A 25,965-nucleotide genomic window follows, 5' to 3' on the forward strand; every position below is an offset into this window, starting at 1 on the left:
GCTCCCCCAGTGCAGACCCCAGAAGAGTCCTCTTGATCTGTGTGAGGCATCACAATGCAGAATTACTCAGTTCATGAGTTGTGACAGCACTTTAAATAGTTACTGTCATGATGAGGAGAATATTGGAGTTTAGAACACTGAACTTGTCAACAGTGGAGTTTGGTCCTTGTTTTCAAGCACAACATTGGACACTGCAGTATGATGGAGAAAGCACCCCAAAGGGGTCACTGCACAGCACCCAAATATTTTCTGAATTAAATCACAGAACTGATCTTAAGGGACAACCAAAAAAGTTAAACAGACTTCACTCAAGGGGCACATCAAACTTCACCAATGTCCTGATACTCCAGCTCAAACCACCAGCTTTGTATTGCACAGGATCTGCCCAGCCAGGGAAAAGCAGCATTTAGTAAATTCAAGTCATGGCTAAGAGAGGCTGACTGAGAGCCCTGTTCAAAAGCACATCAGCTGAAGCATTAACCCTGGGACCTTCCAGGGCTTCAGAGGAGTGTTTTATAACCTCCAGTCCTCTGTAAATATCACAGTCCCCCTTAGGGCCAGACCTTCCATCCTCAAACCTCCTCTGCTCACCAGTATCATACAGAGCACTCCCATATAGAGTGCCTTGCCTATTAACCACAAGAAATCAGATAAATTAGAAGCAACAATGCCGATGAAGCAACTGATGGATTGTCACTGATGAAGCAAGGACAGGATGGTTCAAGTGACTAATTGCTTTCACTGAGATGGAACCAGGTTCAAATCAAGGGAGAATTCAATTCTTCAGCAAAATACTTCACCTTAATTATAGCTTGTAACAAGAGACAGCCAGAATCTAAATATATGGATGCTCTGCCTCTATAGCACCCACCACTCCTCACAGAATGGGTAAAAATTGACAGCTTTTATATTAAGAAACAAATCCCAAAATGTAGCTCAATCTCACATCTTCCTGCAATCCCACTCAGAGGTGGCTCAGGCACATCCTAAAATAATGTATCTGTAGCTTTCTCTGCATGAAGCATCTTTGTACAATAAAGATCACACAAACGTAAAGAAAACAAATGTGTAAAACAAATGCATTTTCAGTATCCTCAAGTGAAACAACTACTTTTTCTTGCATTACATAGATATTCATCCAGTAACTGAAGAAAACTAGATAATTTTATAGATAGGAATAAATGATTTTTCAAGCAGCATCTACAAAGAAACAAACAACTATTTTTTACATATTCTTCTAAACTTAATTCCCAAAAGCTTACAGTTTTTACAGAATTAGCTCCTTTACAGTTCTTCATACAGACAGATATAGGTGGTTTGCTAACATACAAGTTTTACCACTTAATTTTTAATACATAAAATAAATGCATAAAATGCATATATGACACAGAAACAAGAGATGATATATTCCTGGGAACAGCAACATCCAAGACAAACCATGAGTTTCTGCATTTCTGGAACCTTGCTGGTATCTATATTCCAGCTACAACAGCCTGGATTCCTCTGAGAATCTGCATTCTCCACCCAACCACCAAGGAAATACCATGCAAAAGTACTTACAACAACAGAAAATAACATGCTAAAGTTATCCCTTCACAAAATTAATACACCTGAATTTTTAGATTCAAATACTTTCAGACTGCAAGTTACATTGGAAAAATGTAAACATTAAGATTAAATTCACCTCCATCTATGCACCCACTCCTTTGGCACTTATCCCTTCCTGTTGCTCCTGTGGGAGCTGGATCCCATCAGGTTCAGCAGGAAAACTGCTTTGGGCATAAGATAAAACAAGGTGTACTCAGCTCATCTCTACCTTAGAAAGGGAAGCGTACTTAGAATTTAAGGACAACTGCAGGAGTGAGCATGTTATCATTTGGTATCTTTCTGGGTTTCTGATTAGTTATTCTAATACCAACTTCTGGTATTCTCAAATATTGATTTCTGGTACCTGATCATTGTTCCAGATGCACTGGAAGCCCATGTCCTCTTGGCTCACTGCACATGTGCCTCCTCTTCAAGTCACAGAAATCAAGCTGTCCTCAGAAGGTGCACCATGGGTAGTGTTAAGGACAGTCCAGCACTGAATTCTTCTCTCTAGAAAGAACAAAAAAGCTCAGAATCCTGCTGAAGTGCATTGAAAAAATGCTCCCAAGATCAACCCAACACATCTCCTCAGCACATCGTGATGTTACGTGGCACATTCGAAGGCAGCAGAGAACATCCAAAATTAAGTATGCACTTTCAAAAAGGAGCTGGGAGTAGAAAAATACCTCAACATATTTAGTACATCCTTTCTTAGCACAGGCACACACTCTATAATCCTTTTATGGTACAATTTTAATCTAAATTAAGCAAGCAGCTCCAGTAAAAGAGCTCAGAGCTTTCCACATTACAAAATTACATCAGGATTGGATTAGCCTGTAAAATAACACACTTCAAGATAATCTATTAATGATACTTTACACTTAATTTTATACTCAAACTCCAAGCTATTTGTTTTCCTAATTTTAAGCAAATTTTAGGAAAAGCATAACTTACTACAGTCCTCCTACATACATACAACTCAAAATATCATTATTCCTGTTACTACCAGGAATATGCAAGGAGAGACACAACAACTACTGAGACTCCCAGTCCTGAGCTCACTCCTTTTTCCACCCTCCAGCCCCTCTCCCACCCAAATTTAACAGGCTGCAAGGCTTAGTCCAGCTCATCATAAAATTAAAGATAAATCAACACCTTGAAATTACAGAACTTTAATGCAAACACTAAACTACCTGGTCTTAAAAGGGTTTCTCTCTACCCACACATATGGTTTTCCTCATATCCTTCAGCATCCTTCAGACACAACCAAGCCACTACAACACTGAGGAAGAGGGTTAGAAATACCAGCAGCAGCATCTTGCCAGAATTAAGAGACTTTAGACAAAAAAATGCTTGTGGCACCACCTGCCTCACATTCCACACCACAATTCAACTGCTCTAAAGGCCACCCCCAATGTTTGGGAAGTTAAACACATTCCTAATTTTTTGCTGAAGTAGGAGCAAGGGCCAATTACACTTGAGAAAAACATGAAGTTTTATCACCACTATCATTTCATTTTATATCTCTCCTTATCTTTGCTGGTTTGCCACAAAAACAGGACAGGTAATTCCATATTCCCAATAAGGAAAAGCTTGTGAGGTTCGGGTTAGGCTACATTCAGAGGCTCTATTTGGGCAACAGGAGGATGATGATATAACAATATTCTTGCACAGGAAAATAGCAATTTGCAGCCTCTGTGGCTCTTTACCAGGCCCACACTATCTTAATTACAGAACAATTTCCAAATAAAATCTAGAGTAAACATACACGTATCTTAACAGTTTTATTAGACAAACTTTAGAATTCACACTTTATGTATTAAAAATGTAAATAATTGCCTTTGTTCACAAGAAAATTACATAGTTCAACTCAATCAATGAAAAAAGTCTCAAAAGCCAGTAATTATATTTTTTACCACTATTTTTAGACAGGAAAAGGTACATGTAAACACGAGGTTTATTTTCTTGCTTAAGAAAACAAACCCTGTAAGCAATACTACAGATGAAACAATAATAAGATTGAAAGAATCAAAACCACACAAAATAGGAAAAAATGCACTGGAATACCTTATCCTTGTAAATACAAATCAAATACATGTACAGGAGACAGCAGAGAAAATTGGAGAGGTGTTCAAAAAAAACATGAGACACCAGATGCCCAAAGCTGGCCAAATGCCACTGGAATAAATTACTGCATTTCACATGAAAAAAATACAGCTTTCAAGGACAGGTTTTAAACCGCCACTTGATAACAGGCAGCCAAGGTGGGAATGGTTAGTGCCTAAATGGGAAGGGACTTGTGGGGCTGAGGGACTTTCAGCACCACATCAGTACAGCTCTTCCTGCAGTTTCATTTACCATCACCTTTTATAGACTCCAGTTGGCTTTTAACACTTGCTTCCCACATCCAGCCTGAAAGATTTCATGCCTCTATAATCCAGTCCAGAAGCCAGCATGGTGTGTGGCAGCTTCAAGCTCTTAAGAATGCATAAATGCACTTACTGGGTAAAAACTGCCCATGTGAACAGGACAGACCCAAAAGCCAAAGGTGTGCAATACCAAAATCACCCCAGCTGGGAACAGGAGTACAAACACACCTGCTGATTGAATTCTCTTTTTCTTCTTTAACATAATCATCATGGACCCAAAGAATTCTTTCAATCTAGTATTTCTCATCCTACCAAAATACCAGCAGAATTCCGGGTATTTGGATTCAAGTGCAAACCCCTGCAGATGGATTTTTGTTTAAAGAACTGAACAAACAAAACATTATTTGCTTCGAAATTCTTCTACTTGTGATGAAAGCCGAGCTGTGCTGAAATCAATAGGACTGTTGGCATTGTTTTCAACTGAGCTGGAATTTCATTTCCTGTACCCCACTTTAGATCTGCTAAAAACCACTAGAACAGGGTTTTGACCTTTCACAACATCTACAGCTGAAAATAAAGTGTTTTGTGCAAAATAAATACTTACAGGGTAGGTTATGTAAACAGCATGAAAGCAGCAGCTGGCTTCTTCAGAGAGAAAACTTTGCCCCCAGCCTGGCTGTTCTGGATTAGTGATGTTCCTGCTCCATACCCAGGCTCTGAAGCCCTGGGAAGTCCCTATCCCAGCTCAGCAAGGTGGGAAAGTTTGTTATTTTAACTGTTGGCTGATAACAGCTTATCAGTAAGTTTTCAAAGGTTAAGCTCAACACACATGCATGGCAAAAGTGCAAGGACAGGACAAGGGAAATGTTGAATTAGTGCTCCCTCTCCTCCAGCCCCTGCAGCAAGGGACAGAGTTCTCTCATACCCCACCACCTGCAGCAATGCCAGCAAAGAAACTTCAAACAAAACTCCTGTTTGAACTGAAAACACATGAGAACCCAACAAAAGTGCCTTTTTTCAGAGGAGCTTGCTTTGCCTGCTGCATTCCCACTGGCTGCCACACAGGATGGAAAAGCGAACCAAAATCTTTAAGTTTGGTCCTTAAATACAAGGCAGTTTTATGACTGCTGCCAAATTTATCACTGACACCAAGCTCCATGACAACTCACTGGAAAACAAAAACAAAATTAAAATCTTCAATTTAGGGCATGCTATGATTTTTATTTTTATCCCAACCATGTTACTGAACTGTAAAGGGCTGATGCAACCTTAAACCAGAGGAAAAAAAGCCCAGTAACAGACTCATTACTAATTCATCCTGGCTGAAGCTGCATACCAGCAGCTGCTGCCTCTCTCAATTAACAGCAAATATTGAACAGTATTGTCATTTAACGGTGTTTACTGCCTGCTGCCCTGTCCACTGCCCCATTTTCAAATGCTCTGGCACAATTTAAAGCATCAACACTAATAAACAGAACTTAGTTTAACCCCTTATGTATCACAGCAGAAATGTTTTACTCACTTCCTACATTCATTAGGTGTTTGGCAGAAGCTGAAGCCCAAGGATGCAAGGTACCACCAAAATGGGATTTATAATTCAGAGTCCCACAGGGTGCTTGGCTTCTGTAGAGGGCTGAGCACAAGTGTGATACATGATGGGGGTAACTTCAGCAGAGCAGCTCGTTAGGAATTATTGCCAAAAAGTTGAAACAAAAGAGGGGGAAAAAAAGGAGACCATACATTCAGCCTTTGCTGTTGAAAATTTGGAACAATAAAAACCCAAAACAAATTGAGTAAAAAAAATAAAGATACAGCCACTCTTCAGGGAGAGCACATGAATGCTGTGATTCCTAATGACCCCATCTCTGCACAGGGGAGTCAAAAGAGCCCAAATTCGGACCTCCCTTCCCTCCACTGTGCCCACAGCTGCCTTTTGGCCAGGCTGGGTTTGAAGTAAATGATTATACAAACAGTGAGGCAGAGCAAGCAACTGGAAGTGCAACACTTTCATGCTGCCTTCACAGGCACCTCTGTGCCCTACTTGCTCCATGGTGTCAAGTTTGCTGGAAGCCACTGCTGTATAAGGGACTGTACAGATTCTACATTTCATTTCCACACTGTGTTCCCAGCTCATCAGCAGGAAGAAGCATCTCCAGGCTCTCCTATGAGCCCACTGCCAGCAGGTACAGGGCCACCATGTGGATACCAAGGACCTGGAGAAGGGAGGGGATGCTGGGCCAGCCCAACTCAACTGCAAGGTGAACACTGGCAATTTAGATACTACAGGAAAAGATCAAGCAGCTTCTGTACTGCATTTATTAGAATAGAAGCTAGGATCGTGTCGTTCTAGTTGATCTTGAAACTGGGGCAATTCAGTTATTTCTGAGGTACCTGGACCTTTGTTTTATCCCTTTTGCAGAGGGAACAAAGCATGGGAGCCCCAAAGAGTGATGCTCTGCGGGCCTGTCAAATACATGAGGGAATGGCTTGGAAAACTGGGCAGGTAAATGTAGGCCCAGGGCTCTCTGTGAAGATACTTCCCTGGGGTTAGCACCTGGCTGCAAGTCTCCTCATTTTCTCAGGTCCCTCTGCCTGTGTCCTGTGCAACTCCAACACAGCCAGCCTGGTTTGCTGGGAGGATTCCTTCCCTCTAGGTTCCCCCAGCACCTCTGTGCCCATGGGGTCTGAGATGCTCAGATATATCAGGTGATATGACTAATACCTCCATCTGCTCATTGTTACCTTCCCTCTCCTTTCCTGAAGAGGAGTCAGCACCAAAGTGCTCATTCTACTCCATCTATTTTAGGAGTGTGGGCTTTCAGCATCCATGCAGCACTGCTTTAAGCTACAGAACTTAAATCAAAGAAGTAGACCATGCTCTGGCAGGGAAAATTGAGCACTAGGTCCTGTAAAAGTCTCTGGCAAGGCTCAGGAACAACACTGTTTTTTGCAGAAGTTATCTCCACTCCAGCGTGCCCAAGGAACAGAACTATTGCTCAGGTTTCACTCCAGGCCACAAAGCAGGGGCAGATGAGATCCAGGCCTTGGAAAGGATCCCACAGCTCTCCATGGAGACCAAGTCAGCCAGCACAGCTTGGAGCACCAACAGCCAATGTGCTGCAGCACTGGGTTATTCCCTGCTTCCAGGAGTGAGGAGCTCCTACCCAATCACGGCACCTTGGAAGAGACCAGGGAACTGAAACAGGTACCAATAACCAAGAGCACATCACTGCCCATCACACTGGGGGGGGAACTTCAACTCACAGGGAATATAAAAGCATTGATTCTACCAACAGTTGCTTCCAATATGTCATGGTCAAGGGAAAAAAGCAAACTGGGTACACAAAAGAAAGATGGGGAGAGAGGCCTGTGGAGGATAATTTGATTTCACTGTATTTCTTAGAGGAGCTGTGTCAAAATGCAAAGAGAAAAATCATCATAGTGTAGGAGGCTGAAAGATTTGAGATGGAGCAGAGAGGAGTCTCTGGCCCCATAAATGTTTAATTTGAGCAAAGCAGCAGTTAAGTAGTAAGCACAGTTCTGCTGCTGTTGCTGAACTGCACACTCCTGCTTTGATTTCTGGATGACACACAGTGAGAACGTAAGCACAAAAATAAAATAAGAGAAAAGCACCAGGGAGATTTTCATACCTGACACTACAGACAGCTGCACAAGCCAGCAACACACTCAGCTCCTTCCTTCTCTCTGCTTGGGGCAGCAGCACAAGGGTGAGCAGCACACATGGGACTCTGGAGTGTTCCCAGTCCTCAATTTCCCAGCTCTGCCAGCTCAGCTCAGTGCAGGGGATAGCAAGAGCAACTGCACCACACCTGAGGAAGCAGCCAGGGCTGCAGATCACTGATAAAAGGCACCATGCTGCCTGCAAAGAACACTGTGAAACTGGAGAACCACAGAAGGAAGATCATGGAAACACAGAGGACAATGAATCCCCAGAGCCCTATGAGCAGAAAAAGGACCCACCTGGAACTGTTCCTCTTGCAAAACTGTCTGGCTTTCTCCGTGCTCCTTTCCTAACAAATAACATTTATCAGTAAGGATCATTCCTTCCCCATCACTTCCTTGAGTTATTCCCATCCCACTCAAAACAGTAAGCACAAATTGGTTAAATAAATCCTGATGAAAAAGTTGCTAATTAGTGTTTCTTCCTGCCTAAAATGCAAGAAGAGTCTGAAAAAGAAATTAATGCATTCCATGGCCCCTGTAAGACCTCCAGCTCCATTCTTCTTCCCTTTCCTGCTCTTTATTTCCCTTAGATTGCCACCCGATCACCATTATCTGCTTCTTTCCCCTTCACCATCAGAGAAAAGCCTATTTCCTTTCCCTATTTATATCTATCTTTCTCATCTCAAACTTCACTCTTTTTCCTGCATTTATATCCACATGCTGAAATTCAGACAACTCCTCTGCTGCCTCTACCAGCATATCTAGTCTTCCTCCCAGTCTGCAATCCTGAAGAGAAATGTGGTTTTACTAAAACCGAGCACAAAGGTTCAGTTAGACCCAGATTTTACCCAAGCAGCATAACTGTTTTATTGGAATTATGTCCCTTATCCCAAAGCCAGCTATGCCCAAAAATTGCCTGGACAAACTCAGAATGAGAGCAGGAAATCTTTGGCCTTTCTTCCTCACTCCCAGTTGGAGAGCCTTATTCAGCTGCACACACTGCTAAGGTAGGGAACAGTGCACAACAAATGCTACTGAAATCTGCCCAGCCTCTGGAAAACCTCCACACAAGTGAAGGTCATCCATGAATATAGATCTTCTCTTTTAAAAGTTCAGATTTCAAAACAAATACACTAGTATTCTTATATTTTGCAGTCTCCTCAAGGCTGGGAGTGTATCTGAGGAAGTGTCTGTGAAATGCAACTCCAACAAGTAGTTTTCTGCTTGTGAAAAAAATTAGGAGGAAACAGAAAACCACAGCACAGCCCTGATTAACCTCCAAGGACACAGCTACTCGTTGCAAGTACAGACACACCAGAAGTCTCTTTTTCATTGCATTAAGCTGCTGGGAAAAACCTTGCAATGCCAGGACAGCACCCTGGACTCCTCCAAACACACCTAACATAGGAAGGTTTCACATCTGATAAAGCAGGACCTCAATTGTCACTGCTGTTTGCTCTGGATTTTCAGCTTCCCAAAAGCTGATGTCATGGCATTTCTCCTTGCAAAACAATGACCTTTGCAGGCCTCTGGAGAAAGAAGGCAAGTCCAACACTAAAGAGATGCAGATGACAATGAAAAATGCTGGTGTGCACTGCTACTCAAATGACAGAAAGCATTAAACACTTACACTGACGCATTATGATACGATTCTACTGTAAATACAATCTCCTGTGATACAACCATGTCATTTTTTCTTCTGAGAAACTCACTCTGAGTATACAAGGTAGATGGCATGAGTAAGGGAAGCAGTCCCATCTCTTACCTGATGGCTCACTGGCTGATGACCTCACCCTCATATTGTACCAAGGCTGCAGAAGGGAGAACACTTGAAGGAAGCAGCTCTTGGACACACTCACAGAACACCTCAGGAGACTCAGCCAGCCATGCTCTGTGACAGAGAGGCTCCCTCCTTACCAGGACATAGGTGACACAGTTACTCCCCAAACCAGGACCCTCTGCCTCAGAGGAAGCACAGACACATTAAATAGCTCGAGCCATAAAAAAAACCAAAAAAACATCAAAACCTTCTCCCAGCCATCACCAGAGCTGCATTTTACATCTTGCTTCTGACTGGACAGCCAAAAGGAAACCTCCTCCACGTCCAGCTGACAGCAGCAGCTCCATCCCTCCAGGACAGAACCAAATATTGGCTGGAAATATGTATGCAACTGTCTAATTGCTGGCAGCAGGAGGGACAGGAGAGTCTTTCTGGTGCCAAACAGCAGACAAAACAGACTAAAGAAAAAGGTAATGTCACATGCATATACTGGAATACCTGAACCTACATAGCATTGATGGGATCACTACACCTGTGTTTAGGCTGAAATGAAAACATCTTAGAACTTAGCTATACTAAACTAAACTACTGCTGCTTATAAGCAAAATGACTGAAAAGATGCTGTGTCCTTTATGGTGTAGATCCAAGGTGAGGAAAGGCCACAAGGGTATGTGACCAGACCATCAGAGATCAGAGACCTGCAGGCCCAGATGTGGACAGTGGTCCTAGCAGAGATTTCTCCTTGAATATTACAACACTGACACAGTTCATCCCATAAATACAACCTCAGCTTGCTAGAAATGCATTTCTGACTGAGCACAGTAAAGAAAATACACACTGTGAGCAGAAGACCCAGGTTAATCAATGCTCTGGGTATGTGGTGTGTGTAGTCCAGCCACATCAATATAGACTGTAAGATATTTTTCTCCATTTTCTTCAACCAGAAAGTGTTCAGGAGTTCATTTAAGTTTTTCAAAAGAAATTCTTTACACAAGCTGATCAATAAACCACAGTTTGAGAAAAAAGAGACAACTATTAGAATTCTACTGTGGATCAGTATTTTCTACTCCTACCAGGTGTCTGTGCAAGCTGGGTTGCAAACCTGAAGGCCAAAGCTACATGCTGACATAGATTTGTTGACTGATGTCAGGAAAACCAAGAAAATAGTAAAAGAAGCACACAGAAAGAAGGCCAAAAGACAACTCATTATGCCATGTGAAGACTAGACAAAAGTTTATGCAGAAGGAAATTTCTGGCTGGGATACAAATGTGAACTATTCCCTGAGAAACAGCCCAGTTCACCTGCTGAGAACCTGCCAGCCATTCCATAGGAGCACAGGATGAATTTATAACCTGGTAATTCAAGGCTGAAGAGATGGAGAGCAGTAGCAGGTGGTCTTTGATATAAAGGTCTTTGCTACTGCAGCTTCAGTACCTTCTCTTGCTCCAGGCAATCACTTGATCTCACATGATTCCCAGAAAGACCAAATTCTACTTAAGAGGTTGCAACAAAGCTCAGGAAACATTTTCTCTCAAAAGACATCTTGGGAAACTGAAGCAATCAGAATGATGAGGCTTTTTGCTCCTGCCAAGTGCCCGAGGTAACAAAGGTAATCAAAATAACTGCACAAAATAAGATTCTGACTGTAGATGGTCAGAGCCTAATACAGGGATGATATTTCAGGGTCGGATTTTGTGAATATAATCATCTGAGATGACAAGAAGAACAATTTCCTTTAGCACATGAGAGGAGCTTGCAGAGAAGAAAAGAACATTTAATGGTCCCTTCTGCCTCCCCTCTGGGTTTGCCTTTACTTTCCTCTGTAACAAACAGGTTGATCAAACTTCTTCCTTCCCACGTTCTCCATGGGGAGGGAGGCACTGCAGACACAGGCTCATTGCTCTCAGTAGTTTAAAAGCAAATGTGTTGTACAGATAATGAATCTCAGCCACACAGCAACATATGTATTTTAACTGAAAACCACAGAAACTAACCCTGACGTTGCAAAATATCGACCAGGGAGAGCGAGAGAAGGGATTGCATTTTTACCCAAGTGTGAGAACAGCCTCTCTTGCTCCAGACACATCCTCAGTTCAGAATGGGTATGTTCTCTAGGCCCTGCAGTATCTCCTGGAAGCCTGAACACACTGGTCCATCTTCTTATGCTCACCCCAAAGACAGGGCAAAAGGCAGGGCAGAACAATCAAATGAACTGCTCAGGAGCATTGCATTCAACATTCCCTTGGCCAAGGGAATAATGGAATGAGGTATGGAGGGTTCTGAAGCCAGACTGCTGATAGAAGAATAAAGATAAAGCACTATCAGAAATTAGTCCTGAAGATCAATCCTCAAGCACAATGCTGAGTTAGCTCCTTGCAAAAAAGAGCAGAGCAGAACATCTCCTTTAGCAAGGAGCCCATTTCTTCTCACAGGTTACTTCTAGCCACTTGGACTAGAAAGCCATCAGCCAGAAAATACAATGGCTCCTGGGTGTGGCTACTGGGCACACAGCTTTCACAGCTGCATGTGGGACTGTTGTCTGACACCTCCTGTTTTTTTACACTCACACTTCCAAAAGAGACTAGAAATTCTTCCTGAGTAATTCCCAGCAAACCACCACAGGGTGCTGCAGAGAGAAGGGTAAAGATTCCTCTCACACAATCCCTGTCAAGGTCCTAATCCTTCAATATGCTGCTCAGAAATGTTACTTCTACTGCAATGTTAAAATCCAACATCTCAAGACATGACAGGAGAGAAATACACCTTAGGAAAAGATGGGAAAGGTACATTTAAAAAGTGTTTGATGCCACTTCTCAAACTTTTAAGTATGAGCTAGATAGTGAAAGGGGTTTACTGGATCCCTGAGCTGCTGTGCCCTCTCTGCTTCCAGCACCAGGGAAGCAAAGCCATGGGATGAGGGCCAAACCCCTGCATGGCCAGTGTAGCACAGTTTGGTGGGACTTAGTTTGAGAGAAATTACTCAAAAATGGCTCACACATCAGGTTTGAAAGCATAGAAAATCCTTTCCTGACAAACACGTAGGTCAAAGAAAATTCCATATTCCTTTGACCTCCATGTCTTACTGCAAATATTCCTACAGTTTGGGTTGGTTTTTTTTTTTTGTTTGTTTGTTTTAAAAAAGCACCAGAAAGAATAAAAATCATTCCTAATGCACTTACATACAACATTAGTCTATTTTCACTGGTAACTGCTACTCACCCTTCTTCCATTCCAAATTCTGGTACTCTCCCCTCTCACCATCAAGACTGAGACCTGACACGTCCCTCACCCTTTCTTCCCCTCTTGCTGAAACCTTATTTCCACCACTCTAATAGTTCTTGACTTAACTGGGACAAGGAAAATTATTCTGGGCTTCTCTGTCCTAACAGTTAGTCTATTCTGTATTAACTATCCAGAGCACTGCAAAATCATACTGAAGCCCCAGGCAACCATTCTAACGCTTCCTTAAATTCCTGCTTTAATCAAATTGCCCATTTTTACTGGACACATCTCTAGCCAGATATATATATTTATATATCTATATATTTTTATGAACTTTTTGTATAAAAATCATTCAGTGTTAAGAAAATTCAGAAAAGCTCATTTAACAGCATTCATTCCAAGAGCTCACAATAAGCTGCATTTCTATTCAACCTTAAAACAGAACTATTCCTTATGCAAGATAAATTTTTGCCCATCCTTTTAAGCAAGATGCAAAAGCATTTACCACACTTAAAGACAGAAACTAAAGTAAATATTACACACTGATGAAATGTATAATTGCATCCACTACTTTAGGCATGGAATTGAAAGGCCTGGCTTTCAAAGGCTGGCTACACCATGGCTCCCTTAGCCTGTTTTAATCTAAACTATCACTTTCAGCCACCCAAGCCAAAGGAGAAGAAATTTTAGGTGCACTCATCTCAAACTCTGACCTTTACTTTGTATCATCTGATGTCCAATATCAACACCATGGCAGCATTAATTTTTGGTTTGTTTCTGCACAACCCCATTTTTCACAGCAACTTAATTACAAATTTGGTTTGGCTGATGGCAGCAGCAGTTTTTGAACAACACTATGTACACCTCTGAAAGAATGAGCTCTTTTCAGAGTAAAGCAAAATGCAAACTGAGTGTCTTCCACCTTACTGCATTACAGAGCTGTGCCATTTCTGGCAGGGAAACAGCAAAGGGAAATTTTCTGTACTGTACTGTGAGAAAGCAAATCCCTTGCATTTTTCAGATGGCACTTTCCAAAACCTGCCAATCATTTTAACTGCAAGAGACAGCACACTACATAAATGTATTATGACTTTCTAGAGAAGTGCATCCAGAAAAGCCTTTACTTGGAGACACTTAATCTGTTTGGAAACTCTTCTATCAGGAAAAAGTCAGGGCTGGTTTCCATTTCCTGGAGTCTGTGCCTGAGACAAACAACCATAGTCTGAGTTCACCACCAAGTTACACCATCCAGTTTCTCAGTGAACAACACTCTCCCACCCATGAGCAAGGCATCAGGCACCAGCTCATTTTGCAGCCTCCACTCTGCCCATCCTGAGGCTGGAAACAGAGAAGGCTGGCTGCAGACTGGTATCAGCACAGGGCAAAGCAAATAAAGATACCAGTGTAATCACTTTTCAGATAAGGCAGCCAGTGCAAGCACAGCTGTCTAAGAAATACACAGCAGAGAAGTGGGAATACAAAGTGTAAGCAGGAGTTCTATTAGACCTGAAATTACCTGGACTGAGATAAACATCCACTGCTACTGCTGCAACATTCTGTCCAGCAAACATGAAGTTTTCCCCTTCTCACCTTCCCTCTCAGGACAGAGCACCACCATTTAGGAACACACAGCTCTGTTTTTCAAGTACAACTGAAAAGTACAAAATAACAGCACACAGTGAGGTTTTGGGTGGTAAACTATGCACACTCTTTTCCCTCCTACCTTACAGTTGGAGACATTCTCCTTACAATGGAGAATGCAAGGACAAGGGGGAATGGTTTCCAACTAAAAGACAAGAGATTTAGGTTAGATGTAATGAAGAAATCCTTTCCTGTGAGGGTGGGCAGGCCCTGGCACAGGTTGCCCAGGGAAGCTGTGGCTGTCCTTGGATCCCTGGAAGTGTCCACGGCCAGGCTGAACAAGGCTTGGAGCAACCTGGAATAGTGGAAAGTGCCCCTGGCCATAGCAGGGGCTGGAATTAGATGATTTTTAAAGTATCTTCCAAGCCAAACCATTCTGGGATTCTATGAAACCACCCTGTTTATTGTGAGCCCTTTTTCTGCTCCACTGATTTCAGCCATCCCTGCTCAGACTCCACCCAGGTTATGCTCTGGCAGTACCAGAAATGCCAGGAGAAAGGCAGGACAGAACTCACCAAAAGTGTGTGGTACCCACTCAGAGCCACCACCTCAAACCCTGTCACAGGGCACTTCAAAGATAGACAAACCATTGAAGGTGGATGCAATAGCAGCTGAGATTGCCTGCACTCACCTTCATAGGCTGGAACTTTAATTGGAGCATACTAGAGTGCATTAACAACAATTTTAGATGAAAACAACTACTTCATTTACTTTTACAAAGCCTTTGCCCTCATCTTCATTCACTACAAGTGTCAAAGAAAGGTCAAAATAGCTTAATTTTCTTCTGCAGTGGACAAAAAGGCACAAAGAACAGACAGCAAATTTAGCTTTCTTCCTTTGTACTGGGGCTTAAGGAAGGAGAGAAGGAATTTATTATCATCAAATTGACCCCAACATAAACTGGTTGCTTTTATCATGGTTGTGTAAACCAAAAAAGAGAAAACCAGAGAGTAAGGTAGAGATTTATAAAGATGCATCACCTCAAAGACAATGGTTAGAATTCAATGCTAAAAAAATTGTGGTAACAGAAAGAACACAAAAAACTGAGAAGCTTTCCAAACACAGCTACTGCAAAATAGTAGGCAATGCAATGCTCAGGCACCAGAGAATGGAGACCAAGTCAAGTGGTAAATGAATTAAATAAAAGTGGATTGTGGTCCTTATCAGTAATGCTGAATTCTCCTTTACCTGGAAGCACTGAGCAAATATTATTTTAATAGAAATGTAATTCTACTTCAAGATGGCAAGTGCAATGTGTTTGAGAAACAATATAATCCTATTTGATAAGGGGACCTGCAGACAAGCAATGCTACCTGCCAAGTTCCTTTATTGCTGCACCTGTATCTACTAATCAGTATCCAAAAGTTACACATAACCAGAATATATTCAAACTTTTTTTTTTTAAAATCCATCCACACAATATTTAAATGTAGGAAAAACATATCTTGAAAATAGAATTGTTTTACTGAGGCAGCTAGAAAAACCAGCATGGGAATCTGAAATCTCCTTTTCCCTCCAATGTGATTACCATTTTTTACAGCTTATTCCATTCACTAAATGTCTGCCTAAAGTGCTCTGCCAAGCAAAAATTATTTTCTTAACAGCAGATCTTAATAAAAGAAAGATGTGCAGTGGTTTTAGTTTTGACACTTTCTAACTAAACTGGGCTGCAGACAACACCTGGCACAGAAAGGTCCCATACCAGGAATTCCTGAAGTTTTGCTCACGGCAAGTTAATTCCAGTGCAGTGGGTGACAGCTCACCCCAGGCTGATGCTGATGGTACACTGTGCCACTAAGGGCACATCAAGCCACAGTGATGATATTTCACATCCAGTTAAAGCAAAACAAACGGTTCCCAACATAGCAGCTGAAACATCCCAGAAAGGCCACATACATCCAGCAGCCAGGCTGTCAAACCCACTGCTGTAACACTGGCTGTAAATTCCATGGGGGGATGAATCTTATGGCTCTTCCTACAGGAAACATGGGTGTGTCTCAGGCAGCTCACACTGCTTGGGCTCACACCTACTGGGCCTGCAGTTTATAACATGGAACTCTCAGGATGCCCAGGAAAGAGAGAGAACCACACATGAGCAGGAATTCTTTAGGTGTCTTTGGAGGTGGCTGGGAGGGCTTCCCTTGGCAGAAGGGAATTAGCAAAGCCCTGAAGGAAGTATCAGCAAAATAAAGATGTAAATAGAAGTTGATGCAGCTCTGCCTCACAGCTCTCACCTCCAATGGCCTGGTCAGATCCCCCAGAACAGTCTCAGCCATGCAGCACTGGAAATATTCCCTCTCCCAGAGAAAATAAGGATGGTAACTGATTCTGGCTGGGCAGCATCATCCAGTTTTTGCCCAAGGTTCAAACTGTCCATATTTTGTCAAAATGCATGTTAAATTGATGGCATATTTTTGTCCTAATGAGACAAGGATTTCATCCACAAACACCAAGGCATTTTCAGATCCTATAAGGCCATTAGTGATGACGTACTGGGGCAGACAGGCAAGGCAGAACCTACCAGGGACCTCCACACCTACTCAGGGTTTTACAGTTAGGACAGAAGCCTGATACTGTCAAATCTCCACATGAAAAACAGACACAAATCCAGACTCCAGACAAAACCCAGTGGTTATCCAATATCAGAACGTGTGAACACCGCAAGTCAGTCTTATAGTGCATGGGTGGGCCAGTGGATAACATGCCCTTGTCCATTGCTAGAAGAGCTGCCCAGTGAGCACAAACACTGGAAGCACCTTGTCCCTGTCCCCATGGAAAGGGCAAATCTCCTCCAGGAGATGTACTGTGTTATCATGTTACCCAGGAAGGTCGTGGCTTCCACCCCTCAGGAATTGTTCAATTGTTCAAGGCTGGATGGGGTCCTCAGCAAGCTGACCTGAGTGGCAGGGGGGTGGAACTGGATGAGGTTTCAGGTCACTTCCAACACAACCCATTTCATTGTTCTAGGATTCTACAACCATTCCCGAGCCACCTCTGGCTGCAGCAGCTGCTGGAGAAGCACAGCTCACAGAGCTCCAGCCCTCCCTGCTGCAGCCCAGCAGGAACAGTCTGCTGAAGGCTCCAGTGACAGCTCTGAACACTATGTGCTCCAGTGCTCCCATGGGATGCAACTCCTTCCCATGCCCTGTCCTGCAGGAGGGATGCAGCAGGAGCAGGCACTACATCCAGCCCACAGACTACCTGGCAAGATGCCTCTGATCAAGAGCCAAGAACCAGAACTGTTTTACTGGAAATACCTCCCAGTATTTCCCAGCTACTGTTGAAAACCCCTCCTCGAACAAGGCTGGGACAGCTCCTGGCTCCAGTGCAGGTGCCTCTCCCCAGCTGCACACCGTGAGAAGTCCCTGTGCTGACAAAAGCTGCTGGGGTTGTGATAGCAGCAAAGAAAACAGCCAGTAAACAACACACAAGAAATAAGAACAAGTACTCAGAGCAGGAATACTAGCACAGCCTGATATTTACTTAATGACTCATCCAGAGGAGGATCTGTCCCTTTAGGCTTATGGCCAGCATGGGAACAGGTAACAGGAGAGTGTATGAAATCACTGGAGCTCAGCTCCTCCTGACCTCTGAGAACAAAGAAGCCTTAGAACAGCAAAAAATATCCTCTTTTCACTCTCTCTTCACTCTGTTGCACAGTCTCCATAGAGTAAAGTCACACTTTTTACAGACTGGAAAAGGAGAAACCAAAAGGCAGAGAAAATATTTCTGCTCATCAACACAACAGCAAAATACAGACTACACCAGAAAAGGTATTACCCAGTGAGATTCCCTAGCTTTATGGGGTTTTTAGCTAAAGACAGATAACATCTGAAGAGGACACTTGGAAAACAGAGACACTTAGGAAAAACAAGAGAGCTTTCAGAACTCAGTCACACCTTTGGCTTTGGGGCTTTCAGGTTTCCATCCTTTTATGCAGAAGTGTGCAGATCATACCAGACACCAAAGAGCACCAATGGACGTGAACAGCAGTTTTCTCTCCAGCTATGAGACTTCTTTTCCTCAACAAGTAAAATCTGACACTGCATCCTGTTGTACCTGTCAAGTCCCACATTCCTGAGAGGCTCTCTGTGCCACCAAACATACAAATGTTCAAGGAACTCACATGGCTAATGAGCTTCAAAACTATAAAAGCACATGAAGAGTTCACTCTAGGCTGAACTTCTACTGGGATTTTTTCCTCACATGGAAAAGCATTTATGCACAAAAAGACTGTGACACCAGTGCTGAATATTTTCAAGCAATTTCTGTGCAGGCAGAATGACAACTGACAACAACCTATTCTTCACCATTTACACTCTACTTCTGTCTTTGAGTTCAGTTGCTAGTTGGCTCTTGTCAAAAAACAGAAAAAAGAATCATTAACAAAGTAGCCATCAGTATGGCAAATTTACTAGACCGATTTAAAAAAAAATAATTAATGCTGCTAAGTGGGCAAACTTAGGCCTACATAGCTCATTGTTTCCTTTTATTTGCAATTTATTAAAGAGAGAGTAAAGTCTAAACCAAGATATTTTAAACCTTAACTGTCTCAGAAATGCTGGTTTTATTTCAATGTTGAGTGCAGGACTTATGTAACATTTCCCATTTTGATTTCTTTTATTAAAGGATTTTAAAACAAAACTGTACAGTCACTGCCTACAGCCCTGAGGGGCTGAGTACAAAAATAACATAAAAGATATCACAAACTCTACAAAATACAACTCTGATTTAATTTCATTCAAGCATTATGTTCTTTACTTTGGGGAAATTACTTTATCATCTTTGATAGCAAGCACTCTTCTTCAGCTCTTCTGAACACTGAAAATATCATTTGAGGTATGACTGGAACAAAACTTGAAAATGCCTTATGTAATTTAATACACTTGCCAAACTAAACCAGAGTTTGTCTTACAAGCTTAACTTTCTCATGCTGCAAATAAAACACCTACATTTTCTCCACTCACCAGAAAATAGCTGTGTTCCCAATGGCTCATCTCTTTCACTAAGCACTCCAGCTTTTTCAAAGGCTTCTAAATCAATGGTAATTCATGAGTGGAAAATATTCCCTGTTCCCTCCCTATTTCTCCTGATGATAAAATACACATTTTCCCAAGCAAGTTTCCATGGGTTGTGCCAGCCCAGAGAGGCAGTGTCAGGCCAAGCTGGAATGAGGGTGGATCTGCCTTTGCTCAAGGCCCAAGACATCGGGCAGCTCATCTGTCACATACAAAACCTACTCACCTTCAGGACATGTAATTTTCCAGTAGGAAAGTGTGAAAAGGCTCATTTTGGAAGATGTAATGGTCCATCAGTTTTTGTCCTTAACTCTCTTTGCAGTTCCTCCCAAACTGGTGTTCTGGAGATATAAAAAGAACTTCAATTTAAAATATGGCTCAGATAAACGCTAAATTTTTCCTTCTTTTTACCAGGCACAGCACACTGAAAGGTCACCTGAAACCCATCTGATGGTCCAGTCACTGAATTACTGCTGTCTTATCTCAAAGGAGGCTGTAAGGAATTATTTCCTCACCCTTGCCACCCTCACAGCTTACACATCTACCATCCACAGTAGCATACTGAGAATTCATCTTGAAGATTGGGAATGGGCAAGGGACTTATTTAAAGTCATACTGGTGCCAGAACTGAGAATTACACTGTGTTATCAAAAGTCCCTTTTCACCTTGCCTGCTATATCTGACATACTGACATATATTTACTACACTCAGGTTTATCTCAAAAGCATAAACACTGAAGTGTTCTGCTGAATTTTGCTACAGTTCCCTCGATGACAGATTACCTTCCTTCTCCTCACCAGAGACACTTGGGTCCAACTGTGCAGCATAACCAGGCCACTTCTTATCCTGCCTGGGACTATGAGGAGTTGGACATCTTTGCAAAATTAGGCTGAAAAGGCAAAGCAAAAGCACTAGGAGCATAAATGAGCAAATGCCACGTTAGAAGCAATTTCTCTAGCAGTCCCATTTCACCAAACAGCCAAAATAATTAGATCACTAGCAAGAAACATCCCAAGCAGATAAATAGTGTGTTACAAGATTAACCAAGGTCACTTCCCTTACATCAGGCTTTCTGAAAAGATGCCTCCCCCCAAAACTTAACCCTAGGGCTTCATTCAAATTGAAAATTCACTGTCGATGTACATCAATACAAACCAAATCAAAGTATTCCAGAGCCTGCCAAGTGCTGACGGCCCAAGGAGAGGCCACATGCCTTCTAAGTGAGAGAAATCTCCATTTGTGAGCCACCTAAACTCTGAGACTGCTGCTGCTGCTGGGTGTTCAGAGATAACTGCCAACTCATTAAAATCCCACATTAGAAGTTTATTAAATATGCAAACATTAATGGAATTGGACTAGCAGCTACTTAGGCAGATAAAATTTCAACGTGGCGCATCCCGCAGTTCCCATTATCTAGGTTGTGTCCTTTTGGAAGCATCTGTGAGAGAGTCACAAAGTTGCTCAAGGCATTCAGTGAAACCCTTCAACTCTTTCAGATTACTCAGGTCACACTCTGAACATTCCCACTAGCCTAGAAAAGACTCCTGCTTCCCAATAATTACAGCTCAGTATCTGCTGTCCATTTCCATTTTCACACTTCGCTGCTGGAGATGCAAAGCATCCCCAAATGTTTTTCCCCTTTTGGGAATATGTGCAGGAGAAGTCCCACATCTCTTTGCAAGCTCACAGGTATAGAAGTTTTACACATAGCCCAAATTCACAATCCTGTCAACTTGCTACTGGAAGAACCACAAAAGGAAGAGCAGAGTGTCATACAGACAACAGGGATTAAAGAAAAGTGCTTAAAAAGCAGCTCGCCTGAACTTCAGGTAACTCCACACATGCACATGTGTGTAGAGTTCTGCTTGGAGCTCTTTCTTTCAGTTCTCTCAAGCACAAGCATCAGTCCCCCCTGCAAACTCCACTCTCAGTATATTTTGCCCAAAAAAATGCAGTTTCATCCCTGGGTTATTCTGCAAAGTCCCAGTGCCTGGTGAGTGTTTCAACAAACCTCCAAGTTTTTGCTGTAGAGTGACATCAGACTTGGAATCATTCTTCACTAATGCTATCAGCATAATCTGAGCTAGTCCTAGAGTAAGGAGGACAAGGAATCTCTCATCACACACAGAATAAACAAGCTCCTAAGAGTCCTTAATGCACCTTCAGGTGACTGGCAATTGCCTTGCTCTCTCAGTGGCTTCAAAGAATGCCTGGAAGATTTAATCCTCTAACTACAGAAAAACAAGTGTGGTTTAGCACCACCTTCTTGGAGATGTGAGGTTTCAGCAAAAGGATGGAAATGAAATCTTAGGGGACAACCTTGGAACAAACATGACTTACAGAGGAAGAAGGGATATGAAGGAGCATGAAGCGACCTCCAAAGAAAACAGAGAGCTCACTGAGCACAAAGAGACTGAGCAGGTTCTTTACCACCACCTCTCCTGGTTCCACTGATAGTCTGGAGAAGCAAGAGCTGCTGTAATTGTCAACAACTTCCCAGAACCAGCCCATAAGATGCAACACCGAAGTCTGTGTTTCTTTCAGTCCTGCAACCATATGGGCCTCTCAAAATAGAAGGTTCAAGGATACCTTGGCCAAGAAGGAATCAGCAAAATCCCCCATCCATCACCTGATGCAACACCAGGCATCACATGTTGCAGAACCTTGAGCAGCCGCCAGTTTGAGGTCAGGCACACAATAGCCTCCCACTCCATGAACAAGGAAGCCAGGGCTTATGTTTAGCTTTTTTAAAGGAGAACTGAATTACTTTGAAAATTAAGGCAAAGCCAGACTTCAAGGTACTCTGGGTTCTGAAAAGGGTCTTGACTAAATCTCACATGGATTCTGGTGATTGATCTTTGCTGCTTCAGTGTGTTCAGAAACACAGAAACGCAGCCAGCTCATGGCTGGCCCCAAGGTCAGCTATTCCCTGACAAAGCAAAGGAAAACCCATACAAACCTTTTACCTCTTAAGAACATCACAATGACTTCCTGTTGCAGACATTCCCTAAGGCTCTGAGAACTAGGAGGCTTCTACACAGGTATGTGCTCTGTCAACTGCCCCTCTGGTCAGTCCACAGAGCTCCCCAACTCGACTGCACTACACAGAGTACATCAACAGTTTGGATTATCTCTGCCCAGAGTACCCCTGCCTGCTCTGCAGGAACATGCAATGGATGACTGAACACAAAAATAATACCTGTAGCTTACAGCCAGCACCCTTATTCTGCCCACTGGAGGCTTCTACAGGAGCATCTACCCACGAAAACACACTAAATTAGTTATCCAGCACCAGTATTTCCATCCAATACTGACAGACAAGCACATTGAAACTTCAGGATACTGTGCCTTGGGGAATGCAAATAACCTATTAAAGGAGAGCTCTGTTTGTAAGGGAACCAGGGAGGTCACAGTGCTCTGTGTCAGGTGTATGACACACTGACCTGTGCTCAGGGACACAAGAGTCTTCCCAGCAACCCTACAGCTAAAGCACCTGCTAAACATTCTTATCCCCAAAGTGCTGTCCCAATGTCATCAAGCAACACGGTGAACTTTAGTCTTCAGGTTGTAAGGAACACAGACAGAAAACAAATGATTCTATGAAAACTCAGTCATGCATCTGCCCCCTGCACCACCAGCATGATAACCCAGCATTCTGTTTCCTCCACCAACATGGAGATGTCAGGCTGACCTGAAGCCAGCAGCAGCACTGGATACACAGCATCAGTGAGAAACTCCTCTTTGAGGGATACCTGAGCAGCCCAGACGCAGGGAAGGATAACATTGCAAGGAAATTTCATCCCCCTTAGCACTGAGCCATCCTGCCACAGACCAAAGGTCACAACTGTAGTGGCACCAGTTATGAGAGCAACAATGCAACTTCACAAGACAGGCTGGCACACTGATCCAGAGATACAGACGCTGGGGACAATGCCCTTTATCCATGAATTGTAGGGCAAATGTGTTGAGCTAAGATAGAGCAACCAAAACTCACAAGTCTCTGAAATGTGGACTAGGCGTTTCCTGGCAACAGTAACAATCCAATGGAGTAAAATGAATGTTTTCTCAGCACTTTGCTGAAGGGTAACCTTGCTAACACCCTCTTGCAGGAGACAGGATCCTCTCTGACAGAACCACTACCAGCAGCTGACCCAGCACAGTGACCAAGGCTGACACTGCTGCACTCCCCTCTGCTCGGCTCCAAGGTTGGACTCCTAACCACCTTCTCCCCGAGGGAACTCCAAAAATAGCCTTTGCTCACTCGAGGGAGTCCACGGCTGAATAAACCACAGGCAGAGCCCTTTGCTCACAGCCCACACCACAGCAGCTCGCCCGCTCAGAGCTGGATGCGAGGAGAAATGTAGGCCACACATGCAGAGAAAAAGAGACATCCAGAGCTCAGACATGCCACAGATCCCATCGGCAGAGTTTGGAAGAGAATGCCCATTAAAACAGCCTGCAAGTGCTGGGGTACAGCTCAACACAATGCAGGCAGGCTAAGGGCAAAACACATCTCATCACAAAGTTAAAAACTTGCAGGCTATTTTCCCCTCTAAACTGCCTGATGAATCATTAAAGAATATCTTTGTGATGTAACTATTCAGACTTACACAAAGAAGCCTTGTAATTAGCTCTCAAAGTAATCCTCTGGCCACCATCTGGAGCTCAGCCTAAACCTTGACCTCAGTCACTCCAGACAGCCGCACATCCGTGACACACACCTGACAGTGAGTCACACTGCTACACTGCATTCACTAAGTGCAGAAGGTTGACAGGAATGCTAAAAACTCGAGCCACTTTTTACTCTACAGGTTCTTCAGTTCACACCCATCACACCTAAGGAAATGGTCTCAGAAATATACATTTAAAAAGCAGGAGTCATCAACCCAATCCTGCATGCAAAACAAAATGTGTCTTCCACTGAAACTTCAGTTTATAAGTAAATAAAGTTGACACATGATATACCCAACCTTCTTCCAATTACACAGGAGAAAAATCTTCCTAGAACCAGATTCTGACAGAAAACAGACTTACCACAGATATAAAATAACTTATTCCCAGGTATAAACAGCTCAAAATATTTTAATATTAAAGGATGGCAAAACTCCTTTACCTAAAGCACCATAGATGACTGGATGTTCTTTTCTTGCTAAAACCTTCTGATTAGTTTGAAATTCCTGTTTCCCACAAGCAAATAAGTCTAAGATGCCTCCCACCTCTTATAAAGCCTCTTAGCTAGAGAAAAATTAGTTTTCTTTAATATACAGCTCTATGTTGCTTGCTGAGCTCCCCACAGCAAAGCAGTCAACGATACATGACACCAAAAACAAAATTTATCTTGTCAGTCCCAGAGGAATTCTATTTCCAAAGAAGTTTAGCAAGCAGATTTTAGACTTTTGTAAAAAAAGCCCACAATGCAAGGAAAGATGGATGGAGCAGGCTGAAAGTGCTGAAACAGTTATTGCTTAGTTCATATCTGAGAGCAAATCTCTGCAAGAATGAGAAATGTTTATTTTTTCTAGGGATCACGTGTCTATAAAGCACAAAGAGCCTTCTGTAGTAGGAGCCATGGTCCCAGAGCAGAGACCTCCTACCAGCTGGGCTCCTGGCACACACAATTCCCTCCAGCTCGAGGGATGGTTAAATACAAATAACAGCAAGATTAGAACAGACCACCAGACGTGAGACCAGGGAGACCCCAAATTCCATTCATTTCCCTACAGAGAGACAGAGTGGGGCTGTCACCACCACCAGGTACAGACATGGCTGTCTCCTCACATCATGCAGACTCCCAGCCCTGGACATGGGGACACTGTGGGGGTTTCTGAGCCTCCTCTGGACCATTCCCCACAGCCACATAGGCTTCAGTTTGGCAGGGGGTGGTTTAAAGTGATTATCTTTGCCACACCACCTTTCTCCTGGCTGCAACTTCAGCAGGGATTGCCCAAGACCAAAGTCCCTACTCAAGTCAATATTTAACTTGAGATCTGCACTGCAGAGACCCACCTGGAATATTGGATATAGTTGCTTATTAAAGCTTATGCTGCCATTTCTAACAAAAAAATAATAACAGGCAAGTTATCTTCTTCATGACAACTTGTGAAGAAAAATTCTACAGGGACAGCAGTCAGAGCCAGCATAAGTAATTTTAATAAGGGAGCTAAAGGAAAAAGCTTCTAGGAAAGGAGATCTAAACAATGGGATGTGAACACTGCAGAGGAGGTTCAGGGCAGGGGCAGGAGCCACTTGGAAAAAGCATGTAAAACCAGACCACACCAAGGTCTGGAAATTCAGCATTTGTCCCAGAAGCAGTATTTTAACATTGCAATTAAGCCATTAATCTATGTCACAAAGGCTTATATAAAAGTCTTGCAGATTACAAGGAGAAGCATTTATTCTCCACTAATTATCACTATGTATAAACTGCTGTACTAACAGACTTTAAAATAACACAATAAACAAAAGTGGGTTTTTTTTTCCAGGTTAATTGTCTTAGTGAGGGTAAGAAAACTGTTTATATTTTTTTTTAAATTTCTCTGCATGCACCTGATAGTTTTTGCCAATAGTCTCACCTTTTATATTTTTGGATGGAGAGCTTTCTGCTGTAAGAAACAGCTGTTAAAATACAATTCAGGCCAAAAGCAAGCAACTGAGAGTAATTCC

General features: G+C 42.8%; 1 protein-coding gene across 6 annotated transcripts in view; it reads right to left on the reverse strand.

The window, feature by feature from the left end:
* MAP3K13 (mitogen-activated protein kinase kinase kinase 13) overlaps positions 1–25,965 on the reverse strand; it is a 72,127-nt gene that overhangs the window by 43,939 nt on the left and 2,223 nt on the right. For 2 of the 6 annotated variants that reach the window (XM_056498480.1, XM_056498485.1), the window contains exons 2-4: positions 20,085–20,191; positions 19,529–19,643; positions 1,952–2,097 (exon numbers count right to left, since the gene is read on the reverse strand). The gene's annotated coding sequence lies outside the window, so the exon portion shown is untranslated. Of the gene's footprint in view, positions 1–1,951; positions 2,098–19,528; positions 19,644–20,084; positions 20,459–25,965 lie in introns of those variants that run through there. The other 4 variants (XM_056498484.1, XM_056498486.1, XM_056498483.1 and 1 more) reach the window with 3 other exon arrangements.

The sequence above is a fragment of the Oenanthe melanoleuca genome, chromosome 9 (assembly GCF_029582105.1).
Source record: "Oenanthe melanoleuca isolate GR-GAL-2019-014 chromosome 9, OMel1.0, whole genome shotgun sequence".
In the NCBI taxonomy this organism is placed as follows: domain Eukaryota; kingdom Metazoa; phylum Chordata; class Aves; order Passeriformes; family Muscicapidae; genus Oenanthe; species Oenanthe melanoleuca.